This window comes from Cervus canadensis, chromosome 11 (genome assembly GCF_019320065.1).
Source record: "Cervus canadensis isolate Bull #8, Minnesota chromosome 11, ASM1932006v1, whole genome shotgun sequence".
Lineage (NCBI taxonomy): Eukaryota > Metazoa > Chordata > Mammalia > Artiodactyla > Cervidae > Cervus > Cervus canadensis.
Window position 1 is genome coordinate 7583261 of NC_057396.1, and position 18209 is coordinate 7601469.

At 36.9% G+C, this 18209-nt stretch overlaps 1 protein-coding gene across 1 annotated transcript in view; it reads right to left on the reverse strand.

The window, feature by feature from the left end:
• Positions 1-18209, reverse strand: part of CNTN5 (contactin 5) — a 1555907-nt gene that overhangs the window by 332761 nt on the left and 1204937 nt on the right. The gene's annotated exons all lie outside the window — the stretch shown is intronic.

The window sequence follows — 18209 nt, forward strand, 5'->3', positions numbered from 1 at the left end:
TCATCACTGATGATTGGAATGCAAAAGAAGGAAGTCAAGAGGTACCTGGAAAGTATAGTAGGTAAATTGTACTGAGATGGGGATTCTAGACCCAGTTTTATGACTTCATGGGAGATTCTTGCAGTTATTCAATTTCTATCTAAGCCTTAATTTCTGAAAATACTATGTTTGGAAAGCATGGTTTTCCTGACTTGATTTTTGGACTAGAAAATCTATGAGTTTTGGACTACAAAACTATACAGCTATTACTAATTGCTCTTTTACTTTGTTCTCAGATTTTCATATGGTATATAGTTTAATTTCCACAGAAGCCTAAGATGTATACTTTATTTTCTCTGTTTAACAGGTAAGAAAACTGCCACCAATAAATATTCTTCTAACTAGGGGGAAAAGGGAGATAATTCTAAAGTCATTATTCTTATATATGTTCAGTAAACATATTCATGAACATGACTCCTTTGGATCTTTAGGATATATAGTGAAATGAGGTGGAGAAGTGGACAGAATACATGGCATGCTTCATTCGTGTCTGACTCTTAGGACCCCATAGACTGTAGCCTCCCAGGTTCCTCTGTCTGTTGGATTATCTGGGCAAGAATACTGGACTGGGCTACCATTTCCTCCTCTGGGGGATCTTCCTGACCCAAGGGTTAAAACTGTGGCTCCTACATTGGCAGGCAAATTCTTATCACTTGAACCAGTTGGGAAACCAAATTCGTAGTATTTTTACACAGTTGATTATATAAATCTATAGTATAGCTTAATTTCTCAGGTGGTTAAGATGCTATACTAGTGATATATCATGATAATAAGAAGACTGTGACTTTTACCTATATTTAAAATAGTAAAATCTATTATAATCTACTGTTAAATATTTTATTATAGTCAGAAGGTGTCCAGTATGCTACTGGGGAAGACCAGAAGGCAATTACTAATAACTCCAGAGAGGATAAAGCAGCTGGGCCAAAGCAGAAGCAATGCTCAGTTGTGGATGTGTCTGGTGGTGAAAGTAAAGTCTGATACAGTAAAGAGCAATATTGCATAGGAACCTGGAATGTTGGGACCATGAATCAAGGTAAACTGGACATGGTCCAGCAGCAAATGGTAAAAGCCCAAAATGCAGTACTTGGGTTCAATCACAAAAATGACAGAATGATCCTGGTTCCTTTCCAAGGCAATTCATTCATTATCACAGTCATCCAAGAATAAAGACAGACCTACAATACCTTCTAGAACTAACACCAAAAAAAAAAAAAAAGATACTCCTTCATCATAGCGTATTTGATTGCAAAAGTAGGAAGTCAAGAGATATCTGGAGTAACAGGCAAGTTTTGCCTTGGTGTACAAAATGTAGCAGGGCAAAGGTTGACAGAGTTGTGTCAAGAGAACACGTGAGTCATTGCTAACACCCTTTTCCAACAACACAAGTGATGATTCTACACAAGAATATCACCAGATGGTCAATACTGGAATCAGATTGACTATAATCTTTGTAGTCGAAGATGGAGAAGACTTATGTAGTCAACAACAACAACAAAAAATAACCCGGAGCTGACTGTGGCTCAGATCATGAGCTCCTTATTGCAAAATCCAGACTTAAATTGAAGAAAGTATGGAAAATCACTAGGCCATTCAGGTATGACCTATATCAAATCCCTTATGATTATACAGTGGAGGTGCCAAGTAGATTCAAGAGATTAGATAAGATAGACAGAATGTTTGAGGAACTATATGTGGGAGTTTGTAACACCTAGAAGGCAATGACAAAAACATTCACAAGAGGAAGAAATGCAAGAAGGCAAAGTGGTTTTCTGAGGAGGCTTTACAAATAGCTGAGGGATGAAGAGAAGTGAAAGGCAAAGGAGAAAGGGAAAGATGTAGCCAACTGAATGAAAAATTCTGGAGAATAGCAAGGAGAGGTAAGAAGGCCTCCTTAAATAAACAATGCAAAGAAACAGAGGAAAACAATATAATGGGAAAGACTAGTGATCTCTAGATAAATGGAGATAGCGAGGGAACATTCCACACAAGGATGGGCACAACAAAATACAAAAATGGTAAGGACCTAACAGAAGCAGAAGGGATTAGGAAGAAGCAAAAATATAGAGAAGAACTATATAAAGAAGGTCTTAATGACCCAGATAAACATGATGGTGTGATCACTCCCCTAGAGTAGATATCCTAGAGAGTGAACTCAAGTGAGCCTTAGGAAGGGTTACTACAAACAAAGCTAGTGGAGGTGATGGAATTCCAGCTGAGCTATTGCAAATCCTAAAAGATGATGCTTTAAAGTGCTGCACTCAATATGTCAGCAAATTTGGAAAACACAGCAGTGGCCACAGGACTGGAAAAGGTCAGTTTTCATTGCAATCCAAGAGAAGGACAATGTTAAAGAACAGTCTGTCTATCATACAGTTGCACTCATCTCACATGCTAGCAAGGTTATGCTCAAAATTTTTCAAGCTAGGCTTCAGCAGTACATGAACTTAGAACTTCCAGATGTACAAGCTGGATTTAGACAAGGCAGAGGAACCAGAGATCCAATAACCAACATTCGTTGGATCATAGAGAAAGCAAGGGAATTCCAGAAAAAAATCTACTTCTGTTTCATTGGGTACGCTAAAGACTTTGATGGTGAGGATCACAACAAACTGGAAAATTCTTAGATATCAGAATACCAGACCGCCTTAGATGTCTTATGAGAAACTTGCATACGGGTCAAGAAGCAACCATTAGAATCAGACATGGAACTATTGACTTGTTCAAAATTGGGAAAGGAGAACAAGGCTGTATATTGTCACCCTGTTTATTTAACTTCTATGCAGAGTACAGCATGCAAAATGCTGGGCTGGATGAACTGCAAGCTAGAATCTAAAGATCGGCAGGAGAAATATTAACAACCTGAGATATGCAGATGGTACCACTCTAGTGGCAGAAAGCAAAGAGGAACTAAGAGTTTCTTGATGTGGGTGAAGGAAGAAAGTGAAAAAATCTAGCTTGAAACTCAACATTCAAAAAACTAAGATCATGGCATCTGGTCCCATCTCTTCATGGCAAATAGATGGGGAAAATGTGGAAGTGACAAATTTTATTTTCTTGAGCTTCAAAATGCTGCAGATAGTGATTGCTATCATGAAATTAAAAGACGCTTGCTCCTTGGAAGATAAGCTATGACAAACTTAGACAGCATAATATTAATAAGAAGCAGAGACATCCTATTGTCAGCAAAGTTCCACATAATCAAAGCTGTAGTTTTTCTAGTAGTCCAGTACAGATGTGAGAGTTGGACCATAAAGAAGGCTGAGTGTCAAAGAATAGATGCTTCCAAATTGTGGTGCTTGAGATGCCTCTTGAGAGCTCCTTGGACTGTGAAGAGATCAAACCAGTCAATCCTAATGAAAATCAATCTTGAATATTCATTGGCAGGACTGATGTTGAAGCTCCAATACTTTGGCCATCTGATGTGATGGATCAACTCATTGTAAAAGGCCTTGATGCTGAGAAAGATTGAAGGTAAAAGAGAAGGGGGTGGCAGAGGATGAGATGATTAGACTGCATCACCAGCTAAATGGGCATGAATTTGAGCAAACTCTGGGAGATAGTGAAGGATGAAGAGCTTGGTCTGCTGCAGTCCATGGGGTTCAAAGAGTCAGACTTGACTTAATGACTGAACAACAACAACATAGTCTGTATCAGCTGTGGAAGAACAGAGGTTCAAAGATGTTTTTCAATGCCATTTTTCTTCAGTTATATTTCTGTCTGCATTGCACTTAAATTTTTGTTTATAATTGAATTACCTATAGATTTTAAAGTCACTGATGATCTTCATAAACAGAGAAAGTTCTATCTTACATTGCAATTAAAACTATAATATGATTCAAGTTATTTTGCTTAATCATTTTTTCTATATCCAGAACATATGGATTTTATAGCAATAGTTATTAAGCCATTAAAATCAATGGTGGAGCAAAATTTTTCATATATATATTGTTGTTCATTCACTCAGTCATGCCTAACTCTGCAATCCCAGGGACTGTGGCATATACCTATGTGTGTGTATGTGTCTGTCTGTGTATATTTTTCCTAAGTACTTGACCACTGATATTTACCTTTTGAAAAATTTGTGCCCTCTTGGCATTCTGTAAGATCAGTATATCAAATTTGTTGCTAAAATAATCATAAAATATTTTAAATATTAACAGCAGCCTGAGTAAAATGTTACCCTTGACTTAGCATGTAAAATCAGCTTAAAAAGTAGTCTTTAAATTAATGGGGGAATAAAAGAAGGGTTTTGACCTGAAAGAATGTTTGGGGAAGATAAAACTGACAGAAAAAAATTCCCAGTGTTTCTTATGTATATAAATTTGTTTTATAGGTTCAGAATTTTTTTTACATTACTAAGGCACATGTCAATGTATATTACAAGCAGAAATCTAGAGACTGGATTTTTTCTGCTCTATTCTCATTTGAAACCATAAAAAGCTGGATGTTAGCAGAGAGAGTGTGAGGTTTATAGGCTATTGGCATTCCTGGTTGAGGAAACGCTTGAGTAACAGACTATGTCTTTTATAGTATTTCAGAAAGCAGAACATTAAAGTATCGGCAAATGTTTCCTAAAATAAATAATGTTTTGCAAATATTCCAGAGAACTAGAGGGAAAGAGGGAATTAATATGCAATTTATAAGTCTTTACTATTGAGACTCTCAGTGAAATCTAATAGCAATTTTATGAGGTAGGCATTGTCAGGAAGCCCGGGTTTCATCCCAGGGTCTGGGTCGGGAAATCCCCTGGAAGAGGAACTGGCTACCCACTTCAGTATTCTTGTCTGGAGAATTCCATGGACAGAGGAGCTTGGCAGGCTACCCTCAACGGGGTTGCAAAGAGTTGGACATGGCTGACTGACTAACACACAAATTGTCATTCTTACTCTACAGATTTTATATGAGATTTGATCTATGCAATACCTCATCTGATGCCATATAGGTAAATGACTGGTTCAGTTGATAAATATCTCAAACTATCAAGACTTTGTTCTTGTCAGGTAACTTGGCACTAAAAATACAAGTTATTAAACTGTAAAAGTTATAGATTCCCATGAATGCAATATGGCAGATTTCTTTTTGAGGATTATAGAGTTAAATTAGAAAATTACTTTTCCTTCTTACTTCTCCTATTCCAAATTGTTTCTGAGGATGAATTCAGTCAAATAACCATTCTAGTACCTTTTTGTTTCCAAAGTTTACAGAATTTTTTTTTTTCCTAATAAAGGCAGGTAAAATATGCTATATCCCACACGTTTCATTTCTGCCTCCTTGGTTAGACAAAGATGATTAGGGTACCTTTACTTTTGCCCTTTCATTTACTTCCTACCAAAAAAAAAAAAAACTAAAAAAGACTAAATAGAAAACAGGTGAACATTAGACAAAATATATATACAAATAGATCTCAAAATTTTGGACATCAGGCTGTGAAGGACATTGATCCCTGAAATAAGTTACATAATCCATGGAGCCATACAAGAGCCTCAGCTTAATCCCTGGGCAAAGTTTCCAGGGTAGCAGAGACTCAGGCAAAGCCTGTCTGTCTTCCTGATTTGAGGAGACAAATCTGGGAGTCTAGGGGAGCTAAGGTGGCTGGGTTCACAATACTCAAAAGGGGAGAGCAGCATAGAGAATGTTGAGATCTATGGAAGGTTCTCTTTGATTATTCACTTTAGAATGAGTCAACATCTCCATTTGAGAAAAAATATTTAAAGATTGAAAAGGACCTTCTGAATGGATTGGAAGAAACGATACTCAGAATTCACCCAGGTCGGAAATAGTTCCTACCCTAATAGTCTGGGTGGAGAATCTCATAATTCAGGAGTCATTGATTGGAGTACTAAGAAGAGTCTTGCCTCAGGAGGGGGGAGAATTCACCCTCAATTGAATGGCTCTCAGGTCTTGTCTAAAAAAGCATGAAATAAAGACTTGAAAAGATCAGGTTGTTTCCAGCTAACTTAATCATATCTCAGAACAAAGGTCAAGAATACAAAAATACCCAGTATCAAACAACATAAAATTCAAACATTTGATGTCAAATTAAAAACTGCATGTGTGCAAGGAATTAGGAAAGCATAACTGATAATGAAGAGGAAAACATTAATCAACTGAAACTGACACAAAGAAAGATATATGGTAGAATTAGATAAGAACCTTAAAACAGTTATTGTAACCATGTCACAGATGTTCAAAAACCTAGAGGAAACATTCAATGTGTTATTTAGGAAAAAATAAAGGCTTATATTCATACAAAGACATAAATATTCATAGAAGTTTAATTTGTAATAGCTGAAACTTGGACGTAACCCAAATGTCCAACAGGTGAATACATGAACACATTGTAATATAGCCAATAAATGGAATACTACTTAGCATTATAAAGGAATAAATTATTGGTACAACTTATATGAATCCCAACAACTGATATGAATCTCAAGATAATACAACCATACCTCAGAGATATTATGGGTTCAATTCCAGATCACCACAATAAAGCAAATATCACAATAAAGCCACTCAACACAGATTTTTCAGCTTCCCAGTGCATATAAAAGCTATATTTACAATAAACTGCAGCTTGATAGTGTGCATTATTTAATAGTGTTATATCTAACAAAACAATGTAGTTAATTAAAAAACACCTTATTGCTGTCATCTAAACCTTTAATGAGTTGTAATCTTTTTGTAATAGTAACATCAAAGATTACAGATCTCCATGACAAACATAATAATAAGGTTGATAATAATAAATAATAAAACTTTGAAATATCGTGAGAATAACCAAAATGTGATACAGAGACACAAAGTGAATAAATGTTGGAAAAATGGCACCAATAGACTTATTCAACTTGTAAAAGCCACGGTGTCTGTGAAGCATAGTAAAGTGAGGTACTGTAAAGCAAGGTGTGTCTGTATACTGAGTGAAAAAGTCAGACAAAGAAAGCTGCATACTGCATAATTCTGGTTATATTGGACTCTAGAAAAATGCGTACTAGTCTATAGTGACAGAAGAGAAATCAGATCAGTGGCTTTCTGGAGGTGGGAGTGAATGGATGGAAAGAAGGGAAAGATTATACATTTACATGCAGATGTTTATGGGGACTGAAGAGGCATGTGACATTCACGGGGGTATACATGTGTTAAAATGTATCACATTGCATATCTTAGACATTTATTGCATGTCAATGCTCCCTCAGTAAAACTTTTAAGAAGCAGTTAGAAGAAATCTTTCAGCAGTACAGTTAGTTTATCTAAATGAACACTTGAATCAATATATTGTTTTTCTACACATTTAAGTCACTGAAAATATATTAGAATATTTATCCTTTCTAGCTTACTCCTTTAATCCAAAAATGAAAACAAAACAAGAACCTAATGGGGGTAACCATCATATAGATGTATCTCTTTAACTATCACTCTTTGTGGTTCTTCTACTTTATGTTATTTGTGACACAGACTCAGTAACAACCAGTGAGTTAAGAAATGATGAAGCAAGCGGAGGAGGGATTCTCCTGGACTAGTTTCCTTTGTATTCAACGCCCTCTTTAAAGGTGCTTGTGTTTGGACCCTCACAGATGACACGATTGGAAGTAACTGAGATTGTTAATGCTAGAATAACTATTGTTGACTTAATAAAACAAAAACATACACTTGACAACCATTTTCCTAGTAGTTTCCAGTGTTACAGGGCAGATACTTTGCTTATTAACTCAGATTTTTAAAATTAAATTGAATATAAATGGAAGAAGACTATGTTATCACTCAGGTTCTGCCTTTATCACTAAGATTAGACATATACCACATTAGCCTTAATTCATCTAATTCATCACATCCAAGGCACTTGTGAACATGACACACCCTTAAGAATAATTAAGAAACAAAATACTGCCAATTAAACTATAACATACCATCAATTGTAAAATATATCTAGGCTTCATATATGTAAGCATGTTTTTCAATATATGCTTTTGAGTGTATTATACCTATGCTTTCTTTTAATGGAGTGTGGCTAAATGTAATAGTATTACATGAATGTGGAGAAGGAAGATTTCTTCCCCTTTATTTCTGTATAGGAAACCCTGATGCATGTTCTTCTATCAGACATATTGAGGAAGCTACATTTCTCTGTAGGGATGTATAAAACAAGTGACCTGATTTCATAATGGACCTTCCTTTGAGAAAATGGCCATAAATAAGACATTCTAAAAGTTGTAACCAGATTGATTTGATCCCCGAAAGAAAAGTAGGGGCTAGAGGTGACCAAAAGCACTTATCACTTGCTTTTCTACTATGAAACAGCAGCTGACATATGTCCCCACTGAGTATCACTTTTTGTGTCTACTGGCTATCAGTTAAATTTATCTTCCAAACTGAAACATATTATTACAAAGATTTGACATGAAAACCATTCTGTACCACATAGCTACTAACAACAACAGCGACAGGAACAGAAGGTAGGTGCTGCTATATTGCATTACAAAAGAGAAAATAATAATAAAGAAAGAAAACATGATGACAGAGGTTTAGCTTTCTTAACATTTTCTATCTTGAGATACTCTTTCTACTGATTTAATTATTTATTCACATACACGTATATCCATACCTGCATTCACATGTTTCATTTGTACAGGAAACTCAAACTGCTTAATTGCATCATATCCTACCATGTGCATGTGACTCTATCACTGAAGATCAAGCACACAGCCAGGGACCATGAATGCAAATAGTACCAAATCAAAAGAGAGAAACTTTCTATTGTCATCTGAAGTGGAAAATGCTTACATATAATGGAGAAACAAAAATTACCTAAGGCAAAAAGGCATGAGCTATAAGATAATTCAGAACCAGTTTAATTATACATTGTGCATGCAGATACATTTCATTTAATTGCATATTTTGCAGCACTATTATATTTGCAACATAGAAGTGAAGGATATGAAGTTGTAATGCTTTAACTTCAAGGTACTTTTTTCCAATAAATATTATTGCAAAGCTAAATAAAAACTTAGTTATAACTATGTTACCTGTATGATAAAGGCATAGGAGATGCTTTTGAAAACTACAATTTAAGTAACAGCCTTTTCCATGTGATTCACCCTCCCTACTTCATCTGAAGAGCCTCTGTTTCCAAGTTTCAAAATTCACTAAAATTCCAAAGACAGAGATGGAATTGTGTCTGGTTGCTCAATTGGTAAGAGCTCAAATTTAAGAGTGAACAAATACGGGCTTCCCTGGTGGCTGAACTGTGAAGAATCTGCCTGTTAGTGCAGGAGACGGGTTCTATTCCTGGCCCAGAAAGATCCCACAGGCTGTGGAGCAGGACTATTGAGCTGGTGCTCTGGAGACTGGGGGCTGCAACTACTGCGTCCATGGGCCACAGCTACTGAAGCCCTCGCATCCTAGAGCTCCACGAGAGAAGCCACCACAACGAAAAGCCCGTGAACCGCAACTAGAGACTAGCTCTGCTTTGTTGCAACTACAGAGAAGCCTGCCCAGCAAAGAAGGCCCAGTGCAGCCATAACTAGATAATGAATTTTTTTTTAATGAGTGAACAAATAAACTTTGTATGTGGTCTTCAGTGTGCTATGCGTGTGTCATTGACATCACAGATATTAATACAAAGTTTTCTCCCCCATCAAGTATCTGGCAAAAAGACCAAAGACATTCAGACATGCCGCATCCTCTGAATCTCAGGCTAAATCCTAAATTGAAAAGAAGACTTACACTAGAATTGGGGGGTTAGATAATCATAAAAATTTTCTGTTACCAGACCCTGTAATATGACTTCTAATTTTATGATTAGTAAGGCTGAAGTGTTTCCCTAAAAACCCAAAGGAGGCCACAAACTTAAATATGTCATGATTAAAAGAAAGTGTGTTTTTGGAAATTGTAGTCATGAGGTTATATAAGGCTAAAAACCTTTATATTATAAAACTTAATATCCTTCCATCAACTTCTAGTGGAAGAGGTTATTCTATGAAACTACAGGGAGATTCACCCAAAGTAAAGTTCTTGGATGTGTCTAAAAGAATCCAGGTATAAAGCTCAGTCATTTTGATAGTATCTCTTGCTTTATGCTCTTGGTGACTTGTCCTCTATACTAATATTACTAATCACTGGGATACTTAATGCATCCAGAAAAATAGTTGCTTTGATAAAAATGGAAATTACTCTTAGCAACTGAAAAGTGTTACAATAAGTTGGGAAGAGCATTAGTTTTAGAATCAGAAGACCTGGTCTGCTTCTACAACACGTTAGCTCTGAGACCTTTTGCAGCTATGCAGTTTTTCTGGTGAGGCAGTTTAAGCAGCCCTAAGCCAACTCTGGAAGAATTAGAAATATGATGACAGTTAGCTGTGACTCCAAATATGAAAAATAAATAGCTCTGTGTCCCTAGAAATAGACGACACCTCTGAGAGCAAAAGTAAATAAGTAAATAAAGCACTCTCATAGTTGGCACTGTGAAAGGAAGAATGTTGAAAATATAAAGAATATCAAATGATGAAGCATCATATTATTAGTCTGGCCAGCTTGCCCAAGTGTCTTGGACTAATCTTTCCCTGCAGAGTCTCATTTCTCCATCTACAAACTGATAATAGGCTATGCAATCTTTAAGGTTCTTTCAGCACCCATTTCCTTTAGGTACCATCTGAAATGAGGATGTGTCCTTAGCTTCAACAACACTGAAGCAATCAATAGCTCACAAGTGAAATTTTCTTGAATCCATATGTACCATTTCTCTATGATAGCTAAACATTTATTGATTGCTAGACTCAGTAACTAACTCCTATCCCCAGATCCTTTATCAATCTAACGATTAAGTAATTTGAGTTTGATTTGATAGACAAATACCACACAACTCCAATTTATTTTTTAATTTCTGCAGTCCTTAGTGACTGGCAGTTTCAAATAAACAGTATTAATAAATCATCAATCTGTAACTAAAGAGCAGGTTCTTTGACGAACGTTCACAGGTTGCAGACGGTGGGGAGTCTCAGAGGAATATCTGCCATTCTCACAGTTACAATGTGACGGAAGAGGAGCCATTTGAGAAGGTTAAAGACTGAGGAAAAGGGAACACAAACTACCACAAAAATGACTTTGTGAATTGATAACTGGTACTTTCTTACTTGCAATAAAAGTATAAAAAGGGAAAAAATTACTTAATGTCCTGGTTTCCTAACAGGCATTTGATGGAGTGTAACAAAAGATGATTTATAAATGCTATCTGAAAGAGAGATGGAGCAGGAACTAAAAGGGGCAGGAAATTGAATGTATTCTTCCCTCCCACCTCACCACCAGGGTTCAGATGAGTCTGGAAAGGTCATTCACATAATTATTACAGTAACTGGTTCAAGGCCTTTTGAGCACAGCTGATCCGATTGTGTGTTAATGGCTGTGAAAGCAAGATAAGGAACATGTAAAGTAAAGAAAAAAAAATCTGCCTGTAGTGCTATTAGCTTGTAGGATTGTCATAGTAGATAAACCAATGTTGCTTTAAAGCATATGGCTTCTTTATTACAGAATAACCCCAAGTTTGCCCTTGTGTTAGGGGTCACTTAAGCATCAGTGGCCAAATTTTAGTTTTTCGTTGTTGGTGGCTATGTGACATTATCTAGTGATCTTTCTGGTGTCTGCAAAAGGTCATATGGTGAAATGAAACTTGACAAAAAAACTGTAGTTAATATAATGTGGTCTGAATTTTCAGGGCCAAAACACGTGAGAGGCATCTGGAGATTTCTGTCTGACCAAACCAAGGCAATAATATACCTCCTGTTACAGATGACTGACCACATTCTCATATTTGGATTACATTCAGTAAACATATTCAACACTTGCTGCATAGAAGAATACTCTAGGGATGCAAAACTTTAGCACAGTAGGCGGATACTAACAGCTGACCCAATGGGGCAGGCTACACGGTGAGAGATGGTTGTTCATATGTCTCCAAAGGATATATATTAAATCTCAAGTAAAACAGGTAGAATTAATGGAGAAGTGGCATTTGGCTTAAACCTTGAAGACTGAACAGGGATTGTGAGAGCAGGATATTTTAGACTGAGGGGTCTGAGTTGCAGGATCACAGAAGAGGGATGTGTGTGGGGATGAGGTCCAGGAAGGGGTTGTTCATGGCTGATTAAAAGATGAGCTTGAAAAGGTAAAGTGGAACTTGTGCTGGTTGTTAAATTAGCACCTGTAAGCTTCTTCCTCACTCTGCTTTGTGATGCAAGGGCCAGGACTCTAGAAACCACATTTCTGCACTGCAAAGAGAAGGCTCTAGAAAGAGGCTGCAAGACTAGAGGAGGGAGAAGGGATGTGCTCTATATTGCTCCCTCTCTGCTTGGGATTCCTGTGAATGGCACCTCAGTGAGGCATTCTTCCCTAAGCGGCAAAGGAACCTAGTTTGAGTTTTTCCAACACTTGTAGTCCCAGGTACGTCACACTCCCACCTCAGAAAACTTAGCTCCAACCCCTGGCTAGTGGAGGCTCCTCAGAGGTCTAGGTCCCAGAACGGTGCCTCCAAACTTCTTAAATTTTAGTAACTGCAACTCTTCTGCAGCCAGAGAGATGGTAGCTACTTCTTGTCCTTAATAACTCTGCCTACTTCCAAGTTCTCATTTTGCTCTACACGGCCTTGTTAACAACTTAGACAGATCGGACTTACACACTGAGCACAATCACTTGAAAATAGCACCAACTTTCTTTTTTTCCCTTTCCTAGTGCACTTCTTTTTAAAAACTCTCATTTTATATTAGAGTTCAGTTGATTCATGATGTGTTAGCTTCAGGTGAATAGCAAAGTGATTCAGTAATGCATATACATGCATGTGTGTCCAATCACGTCAGTCATGTCCAACTCTTTGTGACCCTGTTACAGATTGTAGTCAACCAAGCTCCTCTGTCCATGGGATTCTCCAGGCGAGAATACTAGAGTGGGTTGTCATGCCCTCCTTCAGGGGATCTTCCCCACGCAAGGATCAAACCAGCGTCCCTGATGTCTGCTGCATTGGCAGGCGGGCTCTTTACTATTAGCACCACCTGGGAAGCCCTAATACATATACATATACATACATATATCTATTACATATAGATAGATAGATACATATATCTATTCTTTTTCAGATTCTTTTCCCATATAGGTTATTACCGAATATTGAGTAGAGTTCCCTATGCTATATGGTAGATACTTGCTATTTATTTTATATATAGTAGTGTGTATATTTTGGGGCTTCCCAGCAGTAGGGACTTTACTAGCAGTAAAGAACCCACCTGTCAATGCAGGTAGACAAAAGAGATTTGGGTTTGATCCTTGGGTCAGGAAGATCCCCTGGAGGAGGGCATGGCAACCCATTCCAGTATTCTTGCTTAGAGAATCCCATGAACGGAGGAGCCTGGCAGGCTACAGTCCATAGCGTCACAAAGGTTCAGACATGGCTGAAGCAACTTAGCACGCATGCATGCATGCAGTGTGTGTATGTTAGTCCAAAACTCTTAATTTATCCCTCTCCTCCTCCTGCCTTTCCCCTTTGGTAACCATAAATTTGTTTTCTAAGTCTGTGAGTCTGTTTCTGTTTGGTAAATAAATTTATTTGCCTCACTTTTTTAGATTCCACATGTAAGTGTCATCATACGGTATTTTTCTTTCTCTGTCTGACTTACTTAGTATGATAATCTCTAGGCACACCACATTTAGAGATAACGTTGAAATGAAATATCTATTAGGGACCTAAGAGAGTCCTTACTTGCATTGTCTTTTAACCTTTTATCTCTCATTTCCCTTCAAGAGTACTGTGTCCAGTGTTTAAAAGCCAACCTGGGAAATATCAAAGGCACTGCTTCTTTCCAAACTAAAGTCACGAAGCTTAATGCTGATAAGAAAAGGCAATACCCTTCATTTCTATTTCTCGCACATGCCACCAACCACTTTAAAACATTGTATAATAATGTAGTTGCCAAAAGGCAGCCAATTAAGTCTGCCTGACTCTAACCTTCTACTCTTAATAATTCAGTCTGAGTGGGCGGATGAGTGGCAGGCAAAAGAGAAGGTTTAAAATGTTCATTTCCAACCCTGACCGGTACCATGTTTCTCCTTTCAGGAAACATTTCACCTAAATTATTAGAAGGCAAACGGATCTTATTTTGTTATTGCAGCAGTGTGGGGAAAAAGCGTCTAAGATTCTATTGTCTCACTGATAGCCTGTTTTGCGTTTAGTAACTTATTTTAAGCACTTCTACATTATACCTCTTCTGATTCCTCTGGTTTGATCCCATACTGTTGGAATTTCTCCCTCTCTCCACTTTGGTGAAACTGGAGAACAGCTTGTGGTGATCTCTTGATACTAATCTTCCCTATGTCTAAAACAGCCTTTTCTTTCCAAAGTGATTAATCCACCCTTCCATTTTTACACTTTGCTGTATTTCCCAAGCATTACACACTTGTTTCCCAGTGGATCCTCTTTAAGCATTTCCCATTTCCCACCCCCCTGGGGAAATCATGCCTTTGCTGAACTGAACAATACTAAACATAGCATGTGACAGTCACTTCATGCATTCTCTCTGTACTCAGTGCTGCGTAATTCTATTTGCAGAGGGGCTTCCAAGGGGGTATAAATAGCACTCTCTGTTGTATTCTTTTGCAGTAGCTAATAGAAAAACCACATGATTTTTTTAAAATTCATATTTAAGTAGAGATTTCTTTAGAAGCAAACTTACAGCTTACAACTTTACTATTGACTTTTAAAAATTTATTAAGAGGTGTTTTAATTTTTATAAAGTATGTTTCTTTTCCATAAAGTGGGTATTTTTAATTGAAGTATAGTTGATTTACAAACATGTCAATTTTTGCTGTACACCAAAGTGATTCAGTGATACACACACCCATATATACAAGTACACAGTAAAAATATCCTTTTTCATTATGGTTTAATCACAGGACATTGGATGTAGGTCCCTGTGCTATATAGTACTATCTTGTCGCTTATCCATTCTATACCAAACAGCGTGCATCTGATACCTCCAAACTCCCACTCCATCCTCTCTGCGCCCTCCGCCCCCGGCCACCACCCATCTGTCCTCAATGTCTGTGAGTCTGTTTCTCTTTCATAAATAAGCTCGCTTGTGTCATACTTTGGATTCCACATTATAAGTGAGATCATATGGCATTTCTTTTTATTGTTTAGGTTTTTATTGGAGTATAGTTTAACATACTATTGGAGTATAGTGTGTATATACATAATATACATATATATATAGGAGTATAGTATATGTATATATTATACTATTGGAATATAGTATAACACAACTTTACAATGTTGTGTTCGTTTCAGGTGTACAACAAAGTGAATCAGTTATACATATACATATATCCACTCTTTTTTAGATTCATTTCCCATATAGGTCACCACAGAGTACTGAGTAGAGTTCCCATTGCTATGCAGTAGGTCTTTATTAGTTATCTGTTTTATATATAGTAGTGAGTATATTTCAATCCCAATTGACTTTTTATTTAACTTCAAATTAGGCAGGTTGGTGAATTTGTGTGATACTAAGATACAGTAAACTTTGGTAATCTAAAATAATTTGCCTTTCTGCTCTTTTCCTTCAAGAACACAGAAAACATTATTAGTTTATATATCTTTAAATTATCTTTATTTATTTATTTTTTAATTGAAGGATAATTGCATTACAGAATTTTGTTGTTTTCTGTCAAACCTCATCATGAATCAGCCACAGGTGTACAAATATCCCCTCCCTTTTGAACCTCCCTCCCATCTCCCTCCCCATCCCACCCCTGGAGGTTGATACAGAACCCCTGTTTGCATTTCCTGAGACATACAGCAAATTCCTATTGGCTATCTGTTTTACATATGGTAACATAGATTTCCATGCGCAACTATGGCTGCATTAATTTACATACTCTAAGTTGCAAGAACTGAATGTGTTCAGGGACAAATTATGTAGAGAGGTAAATGTACTTTTCAAAAACATAAGAACATAGTATTTTTCTTTGTGGGCAGTGGTGGAAGTGTATTTTGACATGTTTAGAAAATAAAGTCTATTATTTATTATCTGTTAATAAAAAGTAGGCTGGATTAAGTAGGCACATAGCTTTCGGAGTTCATCCATTCCTTCAAAAAGTATTTCCTGAGTGTTGTGCGTCAGGCACTGTGGTAGGCATCGGAAATACACAAGTGAAGAATGCAATCAGGATCCCTGCCCTCACGAGGCTTAAAACTGAATGATGGGTACTTGCTGGTTATTCTGTTTGTCTCCCTTACCAGTCACCCTCATCTTCCCTCAGAATCTCCGCCTTCCTTTTGTATTGCCAACTGTATTCTCTGGGGTTGCAGGCTGGCTTCTAGTTGCCTTTCAGTCATGAACTCAGCAAGGAGGAGATTAGGATGCACAAAGAAAAAGTCAGGATGTGAATTTCCTGCTCCTTTCCCCAGCTGTGTTCCTCTAATGCATCTCTGCACAGACATAGCTGCTGTAGAGTGGTCCCTGGACAACACCACATCTTCAGGTCTCTGCCTTCAGGTGACACTGCCTTCCACCCTTGCTCATTTTGGCTTCATGCTATCACTAGTCTGCAGATACTTCAGTTTCTTTCTTAGTTCTCTTGGATCTTCAATTTATGCCTAAATTCTTTTGAGCTATCTGAGTCTTTCCAGTTGGATCCCTGACTGATAAAGTGAATTTTGTTTTTTCAAGTAGTGAAACACATATGTGAATACTTTAAAACTGTGTTAATGTTGATGAAGAAAAATACAAGATTTAGATACAGAGTAATGGATGTGAGTTATATACTTCAAGTATTGTAGATGAACTCTTAGAGAAAGATGTTTAAGTTGAGGTCAGAGAATAAGTGGGGGCCTGGAGGAAACAAGGGCAAAGCCCATGAGATAGAATAGAGCTTAGTATGCTCCATACCAGAATTTGGTTATATTAGTCTATGGAGAACATTTAGTTAAACTACTCTATGTGGACAGACTGAGGGGGCAAATCAGCTTGAGTGGCAACATGCTGATCGATATCTAGTGACAGGTACTGAAGATTTTGGACAGGCAAAGGTATACCAGGGAATCTTTTACTTATTAAAGTGGGATGCAGCTCAGGTGAGCTGTAGGAATAAAGCAGATGCTCAGGTATTAATTTGAAATTGCTGTGATCACGTTGAGGTGCAATGATGATCTATTCCACATGATAATGTGCTCTACAGAAATTAACATATGTAAAGATGCTATTTCTTTGATCTTATTTACTTTCAACAGAGTGGTAAATTAGTCTTGAGGTAGGGATAAATCTCTTCATAGCACGTTCTTTTTCTTTTTCCCATAATTGTGACATTTCACATAAAGAATAGGCAGCAGAGACCTTCTTGACAGTCTGTGTGCTTTGTTCACCTTCCTACATAGTTATTTATTTTCATGGGGAAAGAGGGAGTAACAAAGAAGGAGTGGAGAAGCTGAAGAAAATATGGTATTAAAAGAACTTAATTTGGCAGTTAGATCCAGCCTAGAATGAAAGGGACTTTATGGATCAATTTACTAAGCATATTTCAAGACTTCCGAAAGCAAACATATCAAATTTATTAAATAAGCCTGCCTGGGGAAATATCCCATATTGCTTTTTCTCTATAAATCTAGTTCTCTAATTTGTTTTACAGTATGACCTCCTTTCGTTTGTGGCTTTAGTGCAAATTCTGACATTTAAAAATTATTTAACTGTAGGATATACTAAAACCTTTGACATCAAGCCAATATAATTATTTTTGTATTTATCAGAATTGAGCAGTTCACTTGGGGCATTTTCAAGCATACCTGACACCACAACTTTGGAAAATTATGAAAAACATGACTTTTAAGGTAATATTTAATTATTAATATACATGGGTTTGGAAATCTTCCTCGGATATCTGCCAAGTAACTCCTGGATGAATTTTAAGTTATTGAAATATACTTCCTCTTACAGGCATCTTTTGTTGGACTGCTCAACACTTTCGATGGACCAAACAACAATCTATTTTTTTTTAATTGATTATGATCTGACTCTTATTTAGATTTAAACAGAATTGCACATTATTTCAAATAGTTTTAATATTACAAAACATGGTGATTACTATTGTTATGTTCTAAAACACCTTTTTTATTAGCAGAATTTTTCATATTT